The sequence below is a fragment of the Pithys albifrons genome, chromosome 1 (genome assembly GCF_047495875.1).
Source record: "Pithys albifrons albifrons isolate INPA30051 chromosome 1, PitAlb_v1, whole genome shotgun sequence".
NCBI classification, from domain to species: domain Eukaryota; kingdom Metazoa; phylum Chordata; class Aves; order Passeriformes; family Thamnophilidae; genus Pithys; species Pithys albifrons.
This window is the reverse complement of record NC_092458.1, coordinates 56,593,767-56,613,817: the sequence shown is the minus strand read 5'-3', so window position 1 is coordinate 56,613,817 and position 20,051 is coordinate 56,593,767.

Below are 20,051 nucleotides of genomic sequence, written 5' to 3'. Positions count from 1 at the left end.
AATTTATCACAGAATCAAAAGCACTCAGGTGGTTGATTACAGCAACTCCCTCATGCAATATGCACAGCCAATGGCTCTCCAGCTCAAGATGGACCTTCCATCTGGAAACTGCAGTTTTTATCACTCGGGTTTAAAATAGACATAGCTGGTAAAGTACACATAGGCAAATGGATGGTATGGACAGGCCCACAGGGCTGTGACCAGTAGCATAAAGTCTGCTGGAGGCCAGGCACTAGCAGTACTAGAGGCAAGTACTGCTCAACATCTTCTTTAGTGATCAGGATGATGGACGAGAGGACACCCTCAGCAAGTTCACAAGGTGATACAAAAGTGGGAGAAGTGACTGATACACCAGAGTTTCATGCTTCCATCCAAAGGGACCTTGACAGGCTGGAGAAATGGACTGTCAGGAACCTCATGGAGTTCAAGAAGGGAAAATGCCATGGGAAGAATGATCCAGACACCAGGACACAGTGGTGACCAACTAACTGGAAAGAAACTCTGAAGAGAAGGACTTCAAGGTCTTGGTAGACAGTAAGCTGACTATGAGCCAGCAACATGCCCTTACGACAAAGAAGGTGAACAGCCTCCTTGCCCGAGCAAGAATGTTGCCAGCAGGTCCAGGGAGGTGGCCCCTACCCACTGCTCAGCCCTGGCAACGCCTCATCTGGACTACTCTGTCCAGTTCTGGGCTCCTCGGTAGAACAGAGACATGGACGTGCTGGAGAGAATCCAGAGAAGGGCCATGAAGATGGTTAAGCAATTGGAGCATTTTGAGACAAGGAGAGGCTGAGAGAGCGAGGACTCTTAATCCTTTGGAGAAGAGAAGGCTAAGAATTTATCCACATGGATAAATGCCTCGTGGAGAAAGTTGAGAAGATGGTGCCAGGTTTTTTGGGGTTTTTTTTGAGCAGTGGGACAGAGACTTTCACAGTGCAGCTCCTTTCACAAGGTCTGCTCTATGCATGCTGTTAGGTGGAGGAGCAGAACAAAAGTGCTTTCTCTGAAGAGCACAGATTCAGTCCACAATTTGCAAATAAGACCTCAAAACATTTTCAGGATGAGCATGATGTAGCATTTTGCAATTCAAAATCCTGCTGGTGCTACTGACTGCCCTGAGGGAAATCACTCAAAGTCAGCAGGAGCCATATCATTCAGGTTCAGGAAGAAGAAACACAGAACAATAAGAATTCAGCCCTACACACTGTCTTTGGATATTCAGTGCCTTTGTTGGATAAAACTTCCCTGTTCACAAGGTAGAATAGGAAGTAGGAAAGACTGAGCAATAACTTCCTTAACAACCTAGGCTCTATTTGCCTTAAAGTAGGCAGCAGTTACTATGCCGTCATGGGGTTACAATTGGAGAAAAGTATACAGATTTTGTTAGAAGAGAAACTTGAAGAAAGAAAGAGTCCTGTAATGAAAAAAAAAGAAAAAGAAAATCTATTACTTTGGACTAGGTGCTCAGGGAAAAAACAAATCAAAGCATCACTTTCTGTTGAGGCAGAGCTGCCTCTGTAGATGTGCATCCACCACTACAGGGATGAGAAAGAGATAGTCTCAGTAGGAAGGAGGGAAAGGCGATGTTGCAGATAGCAGTACTCCAGACATCTGTTACTCATTAACAAGGAATTTGTGCCAGCCCCACACTTGTGCACATGTACTGCTAAAGCATCAGTACGATTAAGAATTTCTTTCATCTCTGATTTTAATCTTGCAAATTGCCTCAGGAGTGCATTAGTTAATATCAGTAAGAATGGTATGATTGCCCTTTATCTTCATATACTTTGTGTTATGAGTTTGGCCAGGTGGGCCTAAATTTAAGTTTTAAAGTTCAGACCAGGCCTGAAATTGTCAGCTGACTTGAGCTGGGCTGAGCTAGCTAACAGCTGACTTCTTCTAGCCAATAATATTGTATTGCATACCATACTACATCATCTCAAAGGGTGTAAAATCCAGTGTGTGGGAGTGGCTTGGTCAATTCTGCCATGGCCGAGGTACAAGCCGGATGTGAGCCAGCTTCTGTCTTGGAGCAGGCCTTGCTCCTGCCCCTGCTGCCTCTGCTTGCATTTTGTTTGAATTCAGGGAAGTAGAAATATTTTGTTGTTATACTTTCTCTTTCTTGCTAGGTGTCTTTTAGAGTGCTTATGAATCTAGAGTAATGGGCTTTGTATTAACTGGGGAGTGGGAAGTTATTTCTTGTTATACATAACTTGTGTAAGTGTGTGTTATATTGTAGTTTTCTCTTAATTTTCTCTTTTCTGTATAAATACATATAGTTAGTTTCAGCATAAACCTAGTTTGCAGGGGGTTTTTTCCCCTCTCTCCCTCTTTTTTTTCCCTTGGCTGGTTGGGGGGGAGAAACACTTTGTCTTGGACACTTGGCATTTTGCCAGCTCAATCCAAGACACTTTGTTATCCAGCTCTTTTCTAATTCCTTCTAGATTGCTCACTCCCTAAGCTTGGCAGCCAAGAGCTGCTACACTAAACGTGAGTGAAATGAGAGTCTTGACTGTTCATGGTTTAATCAATAATAGATTTAGGAGATGAAGTCGCCCATGCTCTTCATTTTTGAATCTCAAGCCCCATCTGCTGCTCACTCACTGATTTGGTCTCTCTCCTGTGAATGCCTCTCTGATGATCTTGTTTACTGCAAGTAAAATACTTGCCACTCACGAGTTCAGTCAAGTACATACTTTTGCGGTCTTACCAATTATAGAAAATATTGGTATTGTCAAAAAACACTCTTTTTTGCATTGTAAATTCTGCCTGATACCACATGAATGTTTATTTTTGAGTAACTGAAAAAATCTGTAGAAAAACTTCAAAATCAGACAGAGGAGGTCTAGATGAGGAGATCTTGTTGCCATCTAGTATTTAACTTTCTGCTGGTGAATAAGATATATAAATTAATCTGTACTTCTAGAATGTAATTTGCATAACAGGGTTACTCACACAGTCCACTGCACATAAGGTCTACAGAACTGGGCCAGAAATGGGGGCAGAAGCCCATATACATTTTATTCTCTCTTTTGCTACTTCAGTGCCACAGCTGTACATATAGAGCAGGCATAAACATGTGAGGCAGCTCTTATGTCTTAGGAGCAGTTGCCAGCAGATTATTAATACAGATTCTTCAGTGCCGACAATTAGGAATAGGGAAGGACACATAGATTGCATTAAACACCACATCGGCAGAGCATCTGACTGCTGCTTCTCTCCATAGTAGGCTCTCTAGCAAACTGTGACTGGCCCAGGTGAACCAATTGATCTCTGCTGACTGCTGCATCAGGACTGCTCTAAGTGTAAATAAGCCTCAAACCTTCTTCATGCAAAGTATTTCCACACACACACAAAAAAATGTAGAAACTGCACAAGTAAAAGGATGAGCACTGTTTTCTTAGGAACCACTTTCTGGTGTCCACTGAGCTGTGGTTTCTGCTCAAGTGATGCATTCATGCAGATCCCAGCAACAACATAAACTCCTATGGACAAGGCAGGAAGATTTGAGGAGTTTGGCCCCAGGAATTTTACCACAACCTTCCAGTAATGTTTAAGAGTGTTATCATCTCCAGGACAGAATCTGCAAAATCTGTTGTGTTGCTGAATCAACAAACTCTCCCCTAAAACCAGAGCAGCAAACAAAGAAAACTTCCTACCAGACTTGAATTAAGAAAATAGCTTTGATTCAGCCATAATGTAATTGAGTGCAAATCCTTCAAGGTGGATGAAATCATAGCCTTTTACACCAAGATTAAGTGCTTCCCAGAACAACCAATCCTGTTTTCACAAGGCTACTCACACTGTAGTACTGAAAATCTCCATGGGAAGTTCAGGTGAGTCACCTGCAGTCTACAGTCTTAGCATGAGCCCTCTTTGTGTCATGCCAGCTGTGGATGCATCATTTGGGTTCTAATGGTATTTATGTGAGATAACAGGCTCATAACAAGTTGATTTGTGACTCACCAACAATGATAGAAAAACACAGTATTTCAAACATCAGGGAAAGACACAAACACAGTTCCATGTGTAGCAATAGAGGATGTAGTTACAGAGTAACTACAGAGTGACATTTTAAAAGCAATTGTACTGGTTCAGCTTCCAATACAGAGAACAATCTGTTGCCTCAAAAGCTGCTCATTGCAGCTGTGTTCATCCTGGAGAGGGTTTGTTTTGCTTTAGTAGTATGGTTCCTGTCGAGGAAAAACAGTATCTGTGTCTGGACTTGAAAATTTAACTTGGTGTCCTAATTGAAATTGATGCACTCACTAGAAGATCTTCTTGTTGCAGTTGTGAAGAGAAGCTTTTGTAGCTGTTTGCAGCTTTTTCTGCCTTGAATACTGTGTATTACTACTTAGTCATCTCTCTAATTGTGGCATATTGGCATGAATATTAGGTGATAATTTGGAGATGCCTAGCACCTCAGGAAAAATAATTGCAGCATGACCTCAGGTTTAACCTATTACCTTATTTTTATGCATGGCAGCTACTGTACACTGCATTTTTGATAGGGCTAACGCCTTATTTCCTCCATCTCAGTTATTAGAGGCTGTTATATGAATGAGATTTGGGTGGGATTTTTTTCCCAAGCCCAATAGATTGCTTGTCCACCTCTTGAATGTGCATGTCCCCCTTTAAAAACATTTTAGATTCCACCAAACTCGTTATCTGGGGTAAAGTGTAAGAAAGCCTTGCTCCTGTTAACAAGATTTTTGCCCATGACAGAACAGACAATGGCTTAACATTCCGTTCTACTGCATCTGAATTTTATGATGTCTCCGAGAAGCTGGTTTATGAGAAGAGCTGGAGTCAGGCCCTTCACTTTGCATTCCCCATCACCTTTTTTCCACTTGCAGAATCATAGATACAGCAGCAGCTGCATGCATACAGAATTACACACTATCACATTTCTTTTGGTTTATCCATCTTGTCATGTTTTCATACAACATGTACTTTCTAAAAAACCAACACAAGTGCAATACAGCACAGTACAGTAAAGGCACAAGAACAGGCAAGTACAGAGCATGAAATACATAAGCCAATTATTTGCCATTTGCGGGTATGTGCCAACATTGCAGGAAAGGTGAAGTAGAAGCTTTTGAACTAAATTTGAGTATAGTATAAACTTCTAATGTAATTTTCTGTGAGAGGTCTGCCTTTATTTCTTTTATGTTTTCAGATCCGCTGCTAATTGAAAGCAAAAAAATTTTTTTATTATGCATATCTGAAATAAAAGATGGTATTAGAATGAGATGTATTTTGTCATTTGCATCATTTATTCACTAAGGAAAAACATGCTTTGGACAGCTAATATTTGAATCCTTGGCAAAATGCATAAATATTTACAGATGAAAAGAAATGGATTTTTTTTTTTTGTGAGGGATGCATTCTAATAATTTTTTAGCACTGGAACAATCTAAATATTTCAAAATTTGGAAATGTAGTATGCTATCTATAATATAGGTAGCATTCTTCTAATGGTATTTCAAGACCAGCTTCAGCTACCTTTTATTTTTTAAAGCACAAGAAAAATGCACAAAACTGAAACAAAATATATTGTCCAGTGTTGGGCACTTTATTTGCACAATATTCTTTTAGTGTTTTCAAGGAAACCTACAGAGATTATCTAAAGGATGTACAGCATAGCATGAGAGTACCACTGGGTGGATATGTGATTTCCAGATTAATCAGTTCACCTTTCTCTATGGTTAACCTTCTTCTTATTTGTTGATGCTTTGGCCAGTCCAGGTAATACACAGACTCTGCAGTTCACTGAAGATGAGTGATATATCATTTAAAGTATTCCTTTGATAGACAAGAACTGCATACAGTTTCAGTGCTGTCAGCCCTTAAATCTCTGAGACCATCGTGGTGGTCCCCTTGCACCTAGATGATGGCATACATCTTTGTTGGAATGCTCTTCTCTAAATGGTGAAGATCATGCACTGTGGATTTGTCATCACTGGAGAATTTGATATTGCTTATCTAACATTACAGCAGGCAAGGCCCAGCACTGTGAGTTAACATCCAAACTCCAGTTCTGTATAACCAACCACTGTGCTTTTTTCTCTTCTTTATTATTTGGTTGCCTTTTTTTTTTTAACAGTTGTAGGCTTCAATGACCTTAAAGAGCTTTTCAAATCAAAAGCAGACAGCCATTTTTAAGTACTGCTTCCAATTATCTTATCCATTTGCTACTGATCGTTTCTTGGAGAGCCAATTCTGGCCAGGGTGTGAATGTCACCTGTTATTTCTCTCCCTCTTTCAACTTCATGCCTGACCTAACATGACATCCATTTGTCCAAAAGGTGGCACTGCATCTTTGAGCATTTCATGGACTGAAATTACTCTGGTGCAGAAGGTCTTCTGTATAAATAAACAGAGCAGCTTTGCAGATCTGCTAAATATTTTCCACTAGCTTTCCAACCATGGACCCTTTCTAAACTGTACCCTTAAAGTTTTTAATAATTTAAAGCTTTTATAAAAACGAAAGCTTGACCTTGAGTTTTCTGACATCTAATTTTAATGTTGTGGCTAAAATCAAGCTCTTCAGCCAAGCACATCAGGGTAAGAGGTAGCTCCTCTTTGGGGAGCTCTTTAGGGACAGCTGTGATTCTGAGCTTCCAGAAAACCCCAACGTCTGCCACCAGGACTTTTTTGCCCTTTCTCATCATTTGTTCTCTGTCTCCCAAATTTTGTGTCATGCACAAAATATATTTTAACATCAAAAGCAAAAACTCTTACTTAAGACACCTCTTTCTCCCCAAGCCGACTCACAAAAGCCGCAGTCAGTTTTTCAGGCCCTGGGTAGTCTTAGCAGTATACAGTTTGGTCTAAGAAATACAAAACAATCCTTTCCACAATACTCCCCACAAAGCAATTGGACTCAAATCATGATGGCTTGTCCCAGATTAGCTCCTTTCTGGACTGCCATCTCTCTCACAGTTGTCTGTTACCACACACATGGTAGGACCACCTCTAACCCAGCTCCCTGACTTTTTTCAGTTTTCCCACAAAAGCCTTTTTGACCCCTCTTTCCTTGCTTGCTTCTTGTATTACTGGATCTTTCTGAACCCTAGTGCAAGGCACCTGTTGACTGACTCCCAGCAGAGATGCCAGACTCCCGTTCTTACTGCCTTCTCCTGTCAAGTCCATCTCTATTAGTCTTCTGTCTTCCTTGTCTTTGAAAATCCAAGTCCTTATGTCTTTTCTATCTTTTAGGTGAGTTCAACGTTCTTTTTCCTGATTTTTCCCCCCGCCCTGCATTTCAAGCCCTCCTTTCCTTAGGAGTCCAGACTTCAGTTTTCATGTTGACAATCAACCTGGCTCTAGTTTTTCACTCCTTGAATCCTGGATTTTTGTCAGCTTTCAACTTTCCTGTTGATTACTGGAGTTGCTCACTTCAGTTTCCACTCAGCCTTTTCACACCTTTCAGTTACTTCTTGCTTTTCTTCCTTATAATTTATTCTTTTCTGTGTGTTACTAGCCCTCTAAGGAGTTTCAGTCTCCTAGCACATCCTTTAACTTGCCTTTTCCTCTCCCAAATGGCATTCCACCTTGATGCGCCTGCCTCTTTTACTGTGATGATTTTCATTACTTTGTGTCTGACTGTGATCACTGGGCATCTTTCAAATTTCTTTTCTTTTCTGGCCTTGCTGCTATAGTTGTGTTGCCCTTATGTACACTTAGAACCCAGTGGAGCAAGAAAGCCCATGCAGGGCCAGTTCAATTGCAGGAAGCTGCGCTCTGCAATTGGGAAAGTAACCAAGCTCCTGAAATCTTGAAGAAGCTCTGCTTTGGTGTCTGAGGTTGAATGATGCCACAGAGCCGTAATCAGAATTTACCATAATACTCTTACCTAACTGCACACCATTATATACTGCTGGTATGTAAGATGTGTTTCAATAGCAGTTATGAGCTATAGGACTGATGTGGTAGCTGTGCATGGCTTTGTGAAGGTTTTATAATGATCTTATGCTCCTGATGAAGTAGACAAATGAACAGTGTAAAGTGCCATGAAGGTGAGAACTGCCTACATACCTACACAGATATGGGAGCTATGCATGGGCTATTTAGTGGGCATTACCAATCAAAGCTTAATTCTTAAGAATCTATTTTAGCCAGAAAGTCTTTTTGCTTCATTTTTTTTCCTCATTAATCTGATCATCTCCATACTTATTTCACTTTTTCTCCAGAGAGGTAATAGCATTGCATAAAAATATCTTTTGCAGTAAAATGCATCTCTAACAATTTGGACATGATACAAAACGAGATTCCCACCAGAAAAGTTTTTATCTCCAAGCATATTGCAGCCAGTTTCCTTCCTAATTAATACCATATCCACCCCAAAAATTCCATTTCAGTTCCCAAATGAAAATTGATGAGGCAGTCAGCCACAAATAAGCACAGTATACCACAGATAGTTCAATCAGCACGGTTTCCAGTATAGTGTGCTACTAAAGCACAACCAGATTTTACATTTTCATGTCCCTTGGACATTCCCTGCTTCCATCCTGTTATTATGATAGCTTCAAGTTACACACACAGTGGTTTTTTAACATAAAGTTTGATCAAAGACTCAGCTGCGTACATGTCAAAACAAAACAGAATAGGTGAAGTCTTTCTGAGCAGTAAAAGCAGGCCCTGAGTGGCACCATGCTTGAAAGGGGGACAACAGAAGCTGGAGGAAAGCAAAGTGCATGGACTGCATGACTTCTTCTTTGATGCACTGAACATTTGCAATGTCATCCCCACGGTATGGTATGCAACTGTGAGTCAACCCAGCTGCAGACAGCCCTGCAAAAGAGGACTTAAAACTGCTTTTCCAAGGATAAATTTTGTCTCTGCTCAGCTACAGTCTGAACTTTTCTCACACCAGTGCTACCAGTCAGTGTAATCAATGCTGATTCTGGTGCTAGTATTCGGCTAACACTGAGAGTGAAACTATGACTAGTCCTTGTTGGCCTTCTTGTCAAAACCGTCTTGAGAACTGACATAACATCCCTGGAATGCAGTGACAATTAATATGTTTAAATATGCCAGCTACCAACTTCCAAATATATACAAAACTGAAGTGTTTACAGTGCAATCACTCTCCTTCCTGAGCAAAGCCTATGTGAAATTCCATACTGCCTTCCAGGAAAGCAAATGTGTTTACTGAAAGAACTCAGACCACCAAAGTCTTTGTGTTCTGGATAGGAGAACGCTAAACATTGATCATCAGATGCACATTCATACAAATGAAAAAGCTTCTGTCTTAGAGTAGCCATGTGTTTGTTCACGTTGCCTGCATAGAGAAAATCATGGAGGAAATCCTGAAGGGTGTGTTTTCCAGTTCAGGGGATATTTTAGAAAAGAAAGAACTTTATTTTGAAGTTTCAAAACACTGAGAAGAAAGTGGCTAAGCTAGATATTGGCAATAGTCCTTTATAGTAGCTGTAACAGCTACGGATGTGTTTCTTTCTGCTGGGGCTTATCCATGAAGCACAGCTGTTGGTTGGCAAAAAAAAAAAAAAAAAAGAATCTTTTCATGTAGATGAAAATTCTCTGGCTCTAGTGTTTCTAAATCTGTTTGCCTAGGTCTAGTAGAGTTTATTTTAAAGGGCAGGCTTTTTCTTTAGGAATTTCTCAGTAAATGACGTATTATGATTAACTCAGTGGAGATATTCTCAAAGCTGCTGCAAAAGCTACTGCAATGCTCCAGAAATGGTAGGAGTCCCAGCCAGGGGAAGTACACAAAAGAAAAACTGCCTTAGCATTAACTCTAGCTATAGTCAAAGAAATTAATGCAATAACCAACAGATTAATAAGAGCAGCAATAGGGGGAGTTAGTGCAGTGGGGCTAATAGAAACCCACACTCCTCGCATACCTCCTTCATCTAGCCCCCAGTGATAAGAACTACCTTGAAAAACGCCAGACAGTTAATGCCTGAACATTTCTTATTATAACTACTACTACAACTACTACTGCTACAGTTGCTACATCACAAATAACTGTGGTGCTTGTAATGGACATGACTTAAAATTCCCTAGACTTACACTCTATGCAAAGCAGTATGGTAGATCTATCCTCTGCAGTGGCCTTAATCTTGACCCAGAGGAAAGATCGTGCCAGTACCTTCCAGCCCTTTGCACACCTTCAGCCTCTCCACAGACCAGGGAACTAATGCCAATGGTGATCTCTCTTTCTCATCATTGCTATTATTAATGCCATCTATCAGAGGGCACTGCCCAGGGACACCTGCCAAATTAGGACAGCAATGTGCTGAACAAGCACATAGTACCAGATATATTACCACCCTGAAGGAATCAAACTCCCAGAAATATGAATTAACTGTTCCTTTTTTTAGGGCTGGGAAGTGAGACTGAATGCCTTGCTCTAAAGCAGGGCTTGAGGCACATTCTTTCCAGATTCTTCCCTAAAATATAGCTAGAAGTGGAATTCAGTTAACCATTTACAGAAGGTGGCCACTATATGTGGAACAAAACCATCATTGAATTCAGAAAGAGTTGGGTCCAACCCACAAACTGTGAAATAGCAACCTCATTTCATTACATTTTCTCTTCTTTCTCATTCAAATGGAAAACAACTTTCATAAAGTTTGCAAGGCTGCTCAGGCTATATGCAATTCATGTAACAATGGCTGGTCCTGTAGTGTTTCTACTTGTGGAATATTCATATTTTAGTGATCAAGTTTCCAACTGAGCACAATTTACCCTATGAACTCTGTTTACATGTGTTAAGCTCTAGTTTAAAAAAAAATCAATATAGTAGGTATATCGACCCCTACAGAAAAATGTACTGCTTCTAAGATGTCTAAGGATTTAGTGTATTTTGTAGATTTTAGAATTTTAGAATTATAGGTTTTCCATGATCACATATCATGTGGTGTTGGAAAGTTACTAAAGCACTTTCCTACATATTTCTAAGCTTTCTGATGTCATGATGTTTTGGAGAGACACCTGCAAAATAACTTGAAGACAAAACAGAAAAAAAAGCCAGAAACCCTTGGAGCTGCTCCAGGGGGGCAAAGCTTAGGACCCTTGTGGGTGGGGCACCAAGGGAAATGGGAACCATGGTTGGTTATGGATATCTTATATGCTAATTACTGGAAGAATATAAAATCTGTAACATCTCTGATCACATGTGTGCATGTTCTGTGGCATGCACGTAGAAGCTTCTAATAAATGATGCCTGTCTGTCTTTCTCTGCTAATTAAGTGCCTATTTTGCAGGAACTTTAGGCATCACTATATGTTCCCGTTCAGTGAACCATATTTTCAGTTCCCTAGTTTCCTAGAAATCAGCATTCATTCTAATCCCTGTATATCCATTTTACTTGTTCTGGCTTGGAGAAGCAAAACTTTGCCTGATAGAAAGCCACTATGTCTGTTTTCCAAATACTTAAGGGACATGATCTGTTTTTGTAAAATGGAGGAATTTTCAGCTCCTTGTACATTGTGAGTAGATGAGACATGCCACAGCTATAGGTTCTTAATATATATTCCCTGCGGAGCAAATAAACTGTGTAGACCACTACAGCGTCTAGAATTAACCTCCTCTAGGAACAAGTCAAATCTTGCCTTCGGTAGAGTTTAATTTCAGTCAGACTTCAATGTATGAATAACAGAGAGTTAAACTGCAGACTTCTGCAGGCCAGGAGACAGAGTTTCCCCACCTCTGTAATTCATTGTATTCATGCTCTCCACTGACACCTACACCTTTATGATTTATTCCACTGTACATAAAAAATTAACAGCACTGACAAAACTTGGCTGCATGTTGTCTTTGCCTATGGACCTTTTTGGCTGCTAAAACCCCCCACAACTTTGTAGCTTGGGAAAGTTAAATTCTTTATGTTATTGCAGTGCAGACTGTTTAGACTGCCTAAAAATGTAGAGGTTGTTCTGGAATGGCCTCATATTCTTTTAATCTTGACTACTTTTTTCAGCGATTGCTTTGTTGATAGATTTTGCCAGTGTTCTACTTGTTTCAGATTTGGGGGCTTTTTTGAGAGGTGAAAAACAGTGTTGGTTTCCCTTTTGGAACAATGGCTTTATAAATATTAGTCTTCTCAGTTCAGTAAAACCCAGAGGGTGAAAAAAATTTTGAACAGTTTCTGCCAAAACAAAACAATATGATGCCAGCTCTAAGCAGCAACATCAGGAATGACAAGTGATTATTTAATATTCAGGCTTGATCTGGCTAGTCCTCCATATACACAAGTCAATATGAATTTCATGCATGGAGGCTTTAAAGGATCAGGTTCAGAGTTTGTAGAGCACTAAAGAGCTAGTGCTCATTTTTTAAATGTCACTGCACATCTAGTCATCATCACAATAATACAGCATTGCTTAGGCCATTGTGTTTCTCTTGACTCAGTGCTAAATGTCACGTTTTTCCTGAAGAGCAACTATCCTCTGATGTGTGACAAGTCTGGCCTTCATTTTTGCAAAGGGCAAAGTACTCTGAGCTTCTGAGCATCTGCTCAACCCTCACCCTGTTGCAGCAGATTTCAGAAAAGACATCCCTTTAGTGTCATTTGTACCATATTAGAGGAAGATGGAGCCACACAGACTAACTGAGCCACATTTCCTCCTTGGAGTTTGCATATACACTGGGTTTATTAAATATGTTTAAAACATTAAATATTTATTATTTATATATTTTATATAATTATAGAACTAGAACTCATAAGAAAATAAATATTTATTTATTAAAATTAAAAATTAAATATGTTTATTAGACATACAGATTATGCAATTAACTGTTATTTAGTACTAGCTGAATCCAGTATCTTGTTCTATGTAAGGATTGCAGTCAGTGGTCAGGTGCTTGTTTAGTTGCCCTGTGGATATGCCACTGCAGCTGGTAATTCCAGTTATCTACCTTTTTTTTTTTCTTTCTGATGTCCTTATGTTATTCTACTGAAGACACTTGACAGAAGCACTGCATATACAGGCTTCAGGTTCAGAAGGCAAGCACAGCGTATACAGGTTCCAGTCTTCACTGCAATCTTTTCAACACTTCCTCAAATGGCAAAATAAACATGCAACGTATTTTCCAAGTCACATAAAATTCTATTTCTGCATGTGATCTGTATTGCCATGATGTCTCCCAGCTAAGAATAACAACATTTATTTGAAACCATGGTCTGAAGAGGAGGAAAACATGTCTTCTACCAGTAGTTCAGTGGCAAGAAGAGCAGGACTTCCACAGGAGTCAGGTATGCAAGATGGGTTCCCAGGGACCTTTTCATCTTAGCAGTTTCAGACTGTATCCCAGGAAAAAAATCCTAAGCTGCCCTGTGACAGAAACCATTCTGCTCTCCACTTCTTGAAACAAGGACTTTTGGGGAAAATAATGCAGTTCCACTAAGGCAGGAGGAGTGAGCACAGAGTCATTATAAAACTTGATCAGGAGGGACCTTCAGAAGCCACCTAGTTCATCCACCTAGCCTAAGAAAGGGTCATTTATACCTCCTGCTTTTCTAGGTGCTATTGATCCTCCTTGATAGAGACTGCCATGTCTCCATAAACAATCTGTACCAGTGCTTCCCTAAGCATAGATTTAGGAGATTTTCACTGTTGTTCTTGTTTGCGCTATCCATTATGTGAAGAAGGAACAGATTACTCTCTTCTCTCTAAAGAGAGTGCTTGTGGTCTGTTGTCATGTCTGTTCTCAGCTGATCAGTTTTTAAGTTAAATAATCCCAAGTCCTTTAATATTTTCCAAAAGATCATACTGTTAAAATCACTTTCTTCTAGACTGATTCCAGTTTGTCTTTCCAGTACTCAGAACTAAATAGAGAGCTCCAGCTGAGCTCTTACAAAAGGTGGAACAAAGCCGTATGTCTTGCAAGCTGTTCTTCTGCATGTAAAACCCGATCTGATGTCTGACATTTTTTCAATGGAAACTATTTCTTTAAATTTGTGATGTCCAACCATATACATGTATGTAAGTATTTCAGTTGTTAAAAGAGTATTTTTGAAGTAGTTGACTTTATTCCTTGGTTTCTTTGGGACGAGACTAAAGCAAAAGTTGCTCCTCAAGAGTGCACTTATTGAGCATTTTCTGCTCGTGGACAGTCCACAAGACCAGATTAGAGCCAGGCTGAAGTAAACCTTCTAAAAGTGACCCCAAGAGAGCTGGGTCCTGGGCCCTGGCTCTTTCACTCTACAAGCTTGCTACTATTGCAGAGCCATGCTTGAGTACCCCCATACATAGAGAAGTACCTCACAACCCTCAGAACCTGTCTTGAAGAACAGTGCTTTACTGGTTGTACTGTTGTGCTGTTGTTAGACTGTATACCACACTTGTGTACCCTGATTACTTTGGTACCATATGCACTATTGATTACTTTTGCCTTAGTGTCATATCTTACTTTTATCCACTTTGAATGTTATTCAACATTTTATTTCTCAGGCTCTCCTTAAATTCTATCTGTGTCCTCCAGTTCATTTGCTGTCCTTTTTGTCTTCAGGCCGTCTGCAAATTTAATATGTAATATTTTCTTTCCCATCATCCAGGTGACTAATTAAAATATCAAGTAGAGTGAGATTCAAGACAGATCCCTCTGGCACACCACTCAGTACATCATTCCATCTGAAAAGTGAATTACAGAAAATATTCTTAACATACAATTATCTGGTCAGACTACAGAAGATTCACCAAGTCTATATATGTGTAGATTTTTAAATGAGAATGTTGTATCAGCCAATGTTCAGATCAAAATATGTGAAATTAACTGCTTCAACTCTAACTGTACGATCTCATTATAGAAAGAAGTTAAATTGGTTTAGTGCAATATGGTTATGATGAATTCCAGTGGACTCTTATTTATCTTCTTGCTATCCTTCAGGTACTTACATATAGTGTAGTCAATTATTTCTTCAAGATTTTTCCTAGGAACCGATGTTGGCTGATCTTTTCCCTGACTGACTTTTTTACTGTCTTCTGGTACCTTATTTGACCTCTGTGATTCTGCAAGGCTTCATTTTGCACTACCAAATACAACAGACTGAGGAACACATTCCGGCCCTGAGGCCAAATGGCAGAGCACAATTAATCTCCACATGACAAACCTTTCCCCTCACTCATCAGAAAGGAGTGTACACATTCAAGCTGTCCCTCACCCAGGTTATTCCCCATCTGAGTCAAGAAACTGTCTGGGAAAATAGTAGAACAAAAAGACAAAAATATGCCAGAAAGCTTTCAGTAATATACACTTGGGGTGGCCCTAGGATTGCATGTTAGCCTATAACATGTCTCTGCTCTATTTATGACTATGGGCACAGCCAGAAAATGGTCACCATACCATTTGAGATGGCCTAAACCAGTTTCATTGTGATGATGATGATGACAATGATGCTCAGTTCAATGTTTATGATCCAAGATCTTTTTATCCCCCTAAGAACTGCAGTGACAGCATGGAGAATGGGAGATGGTTTTTTTTCAAAAGTGCAGGGATATAAAAACTAACTGTATATGCCAATTTAGTTTAGAAATCTAACTTATTTCTTGCTCTGTACCCACTGCTTAATGAATGTTTCCTTTCTGTTCATTATATCTATTTTTCTTTCCTTGAGTTGCTTACTTACTTGCCCTCATTTTCAAATGACCTTGTTATTGTGATTCTGTAATATTCTCTGCTACCCATTTCGACCTAGGCCTTCTTTTTAGTTATCATATTGTTACATTATGCAAGAATCATTATTCGGTTCTGTCTTAAAGACAGAACCCCTAGCTACTACATAATGCATGTACAGATTCAATGCATTTCTAATGCTGAGATTTTTTCTTCTTTCCTATTGTTCATATAACTAGAAATATTCTGTGGAAAAACTAAAAATAAATCTTCACCCAGTAGAATAGGGTTTGTAATGTCTCTTGATATGGGTATTATCTCAGCTTTAGCTCAGCTCATTTTGTAGGGGAGATAGAGTGAGATTCAGCTTTAATTTAATATCTCTGAGATTGATCTGAGCTGTTTCCAGTTTCAGTCACACGTAATAAGGTGAAGGTACAGTGTCTGACTGTCTGGCTGAGCATTTATGCTGTGCTTATCATAGCAACGTATCTGAGCTGCTTAGGAAAAAAAACACCTCTGAAAAGCCAGCAAAAAATTAATAATGACCTTCCAATATTATTAACCTAACCTGATTCCTTTGTGCATGACACCATTAGTTTTCATTCCTTTAATGTTGTGTGCTTCCCCATTCTGCAATCCTGAAAATGGCTGGAGTAAGTTCTTTTCCAAGATTGAATAGGAAGTTGTATCAGATGGCCTCTGATGGAGGCTGGAGCATGGCAGGGTTCTAAGGCTCTTGTGTCTGCACTACATGTTTTGGGACTGAAGGGGAAAACACCATGGGAGACACTCTTAATAGAAGTAGGAGGGAGAGATGGATGGTACCTACAGCTGCAGCTCTAAATCTCTTCCTTGTGAGTTCTTAGAAAAGATAATTCAAAATGAGTAACTTCTGAAATATCTAGGCTACACAATTCAGCCTAATGTTGTGGTCCCTGAATTAGCTCCAGAAGAGTTATAATTACATTGCCCTGTCATTCTGCCCAGGCTCCTTATTCTTCTTCAGAGGCAGATCTAATTACTTGGGACGCAGCACCAGCCTGATGCAGCCACAGCTCTACTGGGACTGAGCCGGGACATGTGCTGACGCTGTGCTGGACTGGATACTCAAACCAGAGCCTGCTCAGTGATGGCTCCGAGTTGCCCTTCCAATCCCTTGTGTTGCATTTCAGGTGTGTCTCACAGCCAGCCTGTCAAAGCAGACCCCCAACTCAGATGAACCAGGTGGTAATGTTCTGGAAGCAATAATCACAGGCTATGTGGTTTCCCCTTGATATGCTTGCGGCAGAGCAAGAAACATTAGGTGTCAGATCAAACCTGTTGGCCACATACAGTCATAGAGCCATAGAATGGTGTGGGTTGGAAGGGACTTTTAAAGGCAATCTAGTCCACCTCTCTGCAATGAGCAGGGACATCTTCAACTAAACCAGGTTCCTCAGATCCTCTTCCAAACTTAGCCCAATAGAGTTTTAGAGGAGAGAACACAGCCCTAAGAGACTACAAAAGAATTTCCTGTAGTATTAACAGAAGTATCCTAAGCTAGCTTTCTTTTACTTCTATACTGCTTTTTTGTGTTGCAAACCAGCATGAGATAAACACTGTAGGTGCTGCAAACAGAACACCAGCTTCATATTTAAGGTATTTTTCTCCCAGAATAATCTGCTGCATTATGAGAAAGACGGGTTTTTTTCTTCTGAGTTATTTTGAAATTCAAGCTTGTTGGCTCTGTTTCTTACTTGTTGGCTCTGTTTCTTGCCCCTGTAAACTAATCAATACATGAAAAACTGATTAGATTCCCAGATTCATGCTACAGAACTTCTATTTCTAATGAAGAAGGCCACTGGGCCTGTCAGTACTGTTTGTAATTATAATCTGGTGTGACTCTAGCATTGCCTCATTTAAGTGAGGTACTGTGGACGATTTTCACTATCATCAGACTCATCAGGGCTTACAAAGATCAATCCAGTGAAAACAGTAGACATTTTTGATGACTTCAAGAAGCCACTGGACCAATTTTGATAAATCACACAGAGTAGCCTGAGTGATCAGGATTTTTTTTTCCATCAGGGATATAAAAAGTTGGACCCTGGCAGCTGTGGAGGCAGCCTAAATTTCTCATCCTACTTTTGTTGTCCTGTACAGTGTGAGACAGAAGAAATATTAATTAAGCTTTGTAGTATACCATGATTGTACCAACACCAGTCTTTTGGAGAGCTACCTATTCAGCCAGACCAGCCTGATTACCCTGCTGTTGCTTGTATGATCAGTGGTACCAGTAATATCATCAGGTATACTGGTGCCAGCCTTTCAGCAGTAGGATTTGGATCCATTTCACCTTTATTTCACCAGAAGCCTCAAAGAAACCAAGAGGATCAAGGGTGAAAAAAAGCAATTTAGCATGAAAGCCTAAGAATCTAATCTATCCCAACAAATTCAAAATTCTGTGTTAAGTATCTCATCCTTTCCTTAGATTTCATTCAGACACATTGTGTGGGAAAAATCTGACAATCACCTTATGATGTCTCCAGGACAAAGACTGTTTGTTCGTTTCTGTTAGTTCAATGTTTACACAACAGGATTCTGACTCCAAGACTTTGGGAAACCTGGGAGTGCAGAAGACTGACAGCAGTTAAAAGATGGAGTTTCTGAAGCTGGGAGATAGTTAGCCACTAAAGCCATTCCACAGTTCTTCATTCTCCCTCAAATTTGGTAAATCATGCTGAACTTGGTAGAAAGTCCTCTTGGGGAATCTTGACTCATTTGAGTGACTATGGCGCTCTCCATCAAGCCATGACACTTTTATGGGCTGAAGGGACTTCACTGCAGCAGTGGTACTGTGTTTTCCATTCCATAAAATACTCTGTACAATTTACTGGTTTTGCTTCTCCTTTTCAAATTTTGTAATCTAGAAGAACAATAAGCACATATATTGCTTTTATGAGGGAATGTTCTGAGAACCTGGCAACTTGCCTCATCTCCTCATTCCTTTGTGTTGGGGAACAGGCAGAATGCTTTGCTGCAGCAAAAGAATGAGTAGAGTTCTGTCCCTCTGAAATCAGCCACTGAGGAGTACAGGACAGAGCCAGCATGTTGAGGTCTCTAGGAGAGACAGCGGATAATAAATCACCTCATTACTTCTTGTTTCTCATTACAGCCAGTATCAGGAGAAATGTGCCTAATCTGATTGTTTGGCACTGCTTTGCCATGGGTGAGGGAAGGGTAAACAAGGTTTAGAGCCCATTCTGTCAGTTTTACTCTTAATATCTCCTACCTGGAACAGATTCTGACACTCTCATGACACTGGGGTGAAAGAGTGGATTCTGACTGGATTTCTAAGGGGCAAAGAACAGAAATTGTGTCTCACAACTTAGGGGTTGGTCCTTATGTGTGTGACACACTGGGACTACCTAACAAGGCACAAAATTAATTTGCATATCTGCTAGAGCTCTGCCTCTCACAGTCTTGCCTCTAATACCAGCTCATTTATTCTCCCCTTTGACACATCGGGCTCTGTGATTGGATTTTAGTAAAGTGGATTTTTTTTTTTAATTTATATGTGCCTCTCCTTCCTTAGCTCTTTCAGACAAGCCCTTCTGCCTCTCACACACTTTCCAGCGCTCCTTTCTTTCAGTATAGTTCCTGCACTCAGTACAAAGAAACAAGAGCAGACTGAGGCACCTTACTATATTGCTTGATGCACCCATGATATCCGTACAGTGAGGAGACCTGGAAAAATCCAAGTGCTTGTGGGCAGAATGAGCAGAGGCCTCCTGGTGAAGAACTCTTTACTTTTTTGTTTCCAGCATGTGACAGTATTAGGAGTTTCCCTCTCCCACAAGTGATCTAGCCCTTGAGTAGTAACACTGGAATTGTATGCATCAACATTTTCTTCCTGTTATAAGAAATAAGTTCTTGGTCTGCCTCTTACTTGAGAACTGGTGGATCTGTCTGTATTAGACATCCAAGGCAGGACTGGGACTAGGTCTACCTGGCTGTCTTCAAAGGAAAGCCTGTGCCATACTACTTTCAAGTCTGACAGCATCTGACCCTGCATCCTCACTGTCTTGTACCCTCTCCTCCAAAGCAGGTAGAAATGGAAATGGAAGTGGAAATGGTCTCAGAAAGTGATGTGACTTTTGTGTAAATTCACAGTTAAAACTACAGGATAATTTTCCTCTTCTCCAAAGCTAGGAGATAGACCACTTCCATGATGGATGAAGATTCATCAGATGGAAAGTGTTGATGGAACTGTCTCATTTCCCTCCAGACACACCTGCAGTGGCCTGGCAAAGACTTATCTGCACTGATGTCCAGAGTAAAGACCCAACCAAGCTTCAGATGAAGAAATCAAACTACCAGTAATATCCTGGCTGTGACACCATGGGGTTCCTTAGAGCCAACTCTCTACCTTACTCCTCCTCTTTTAATAACTCTAATAAGTAAAAAAGGAAAGAAAACATTTC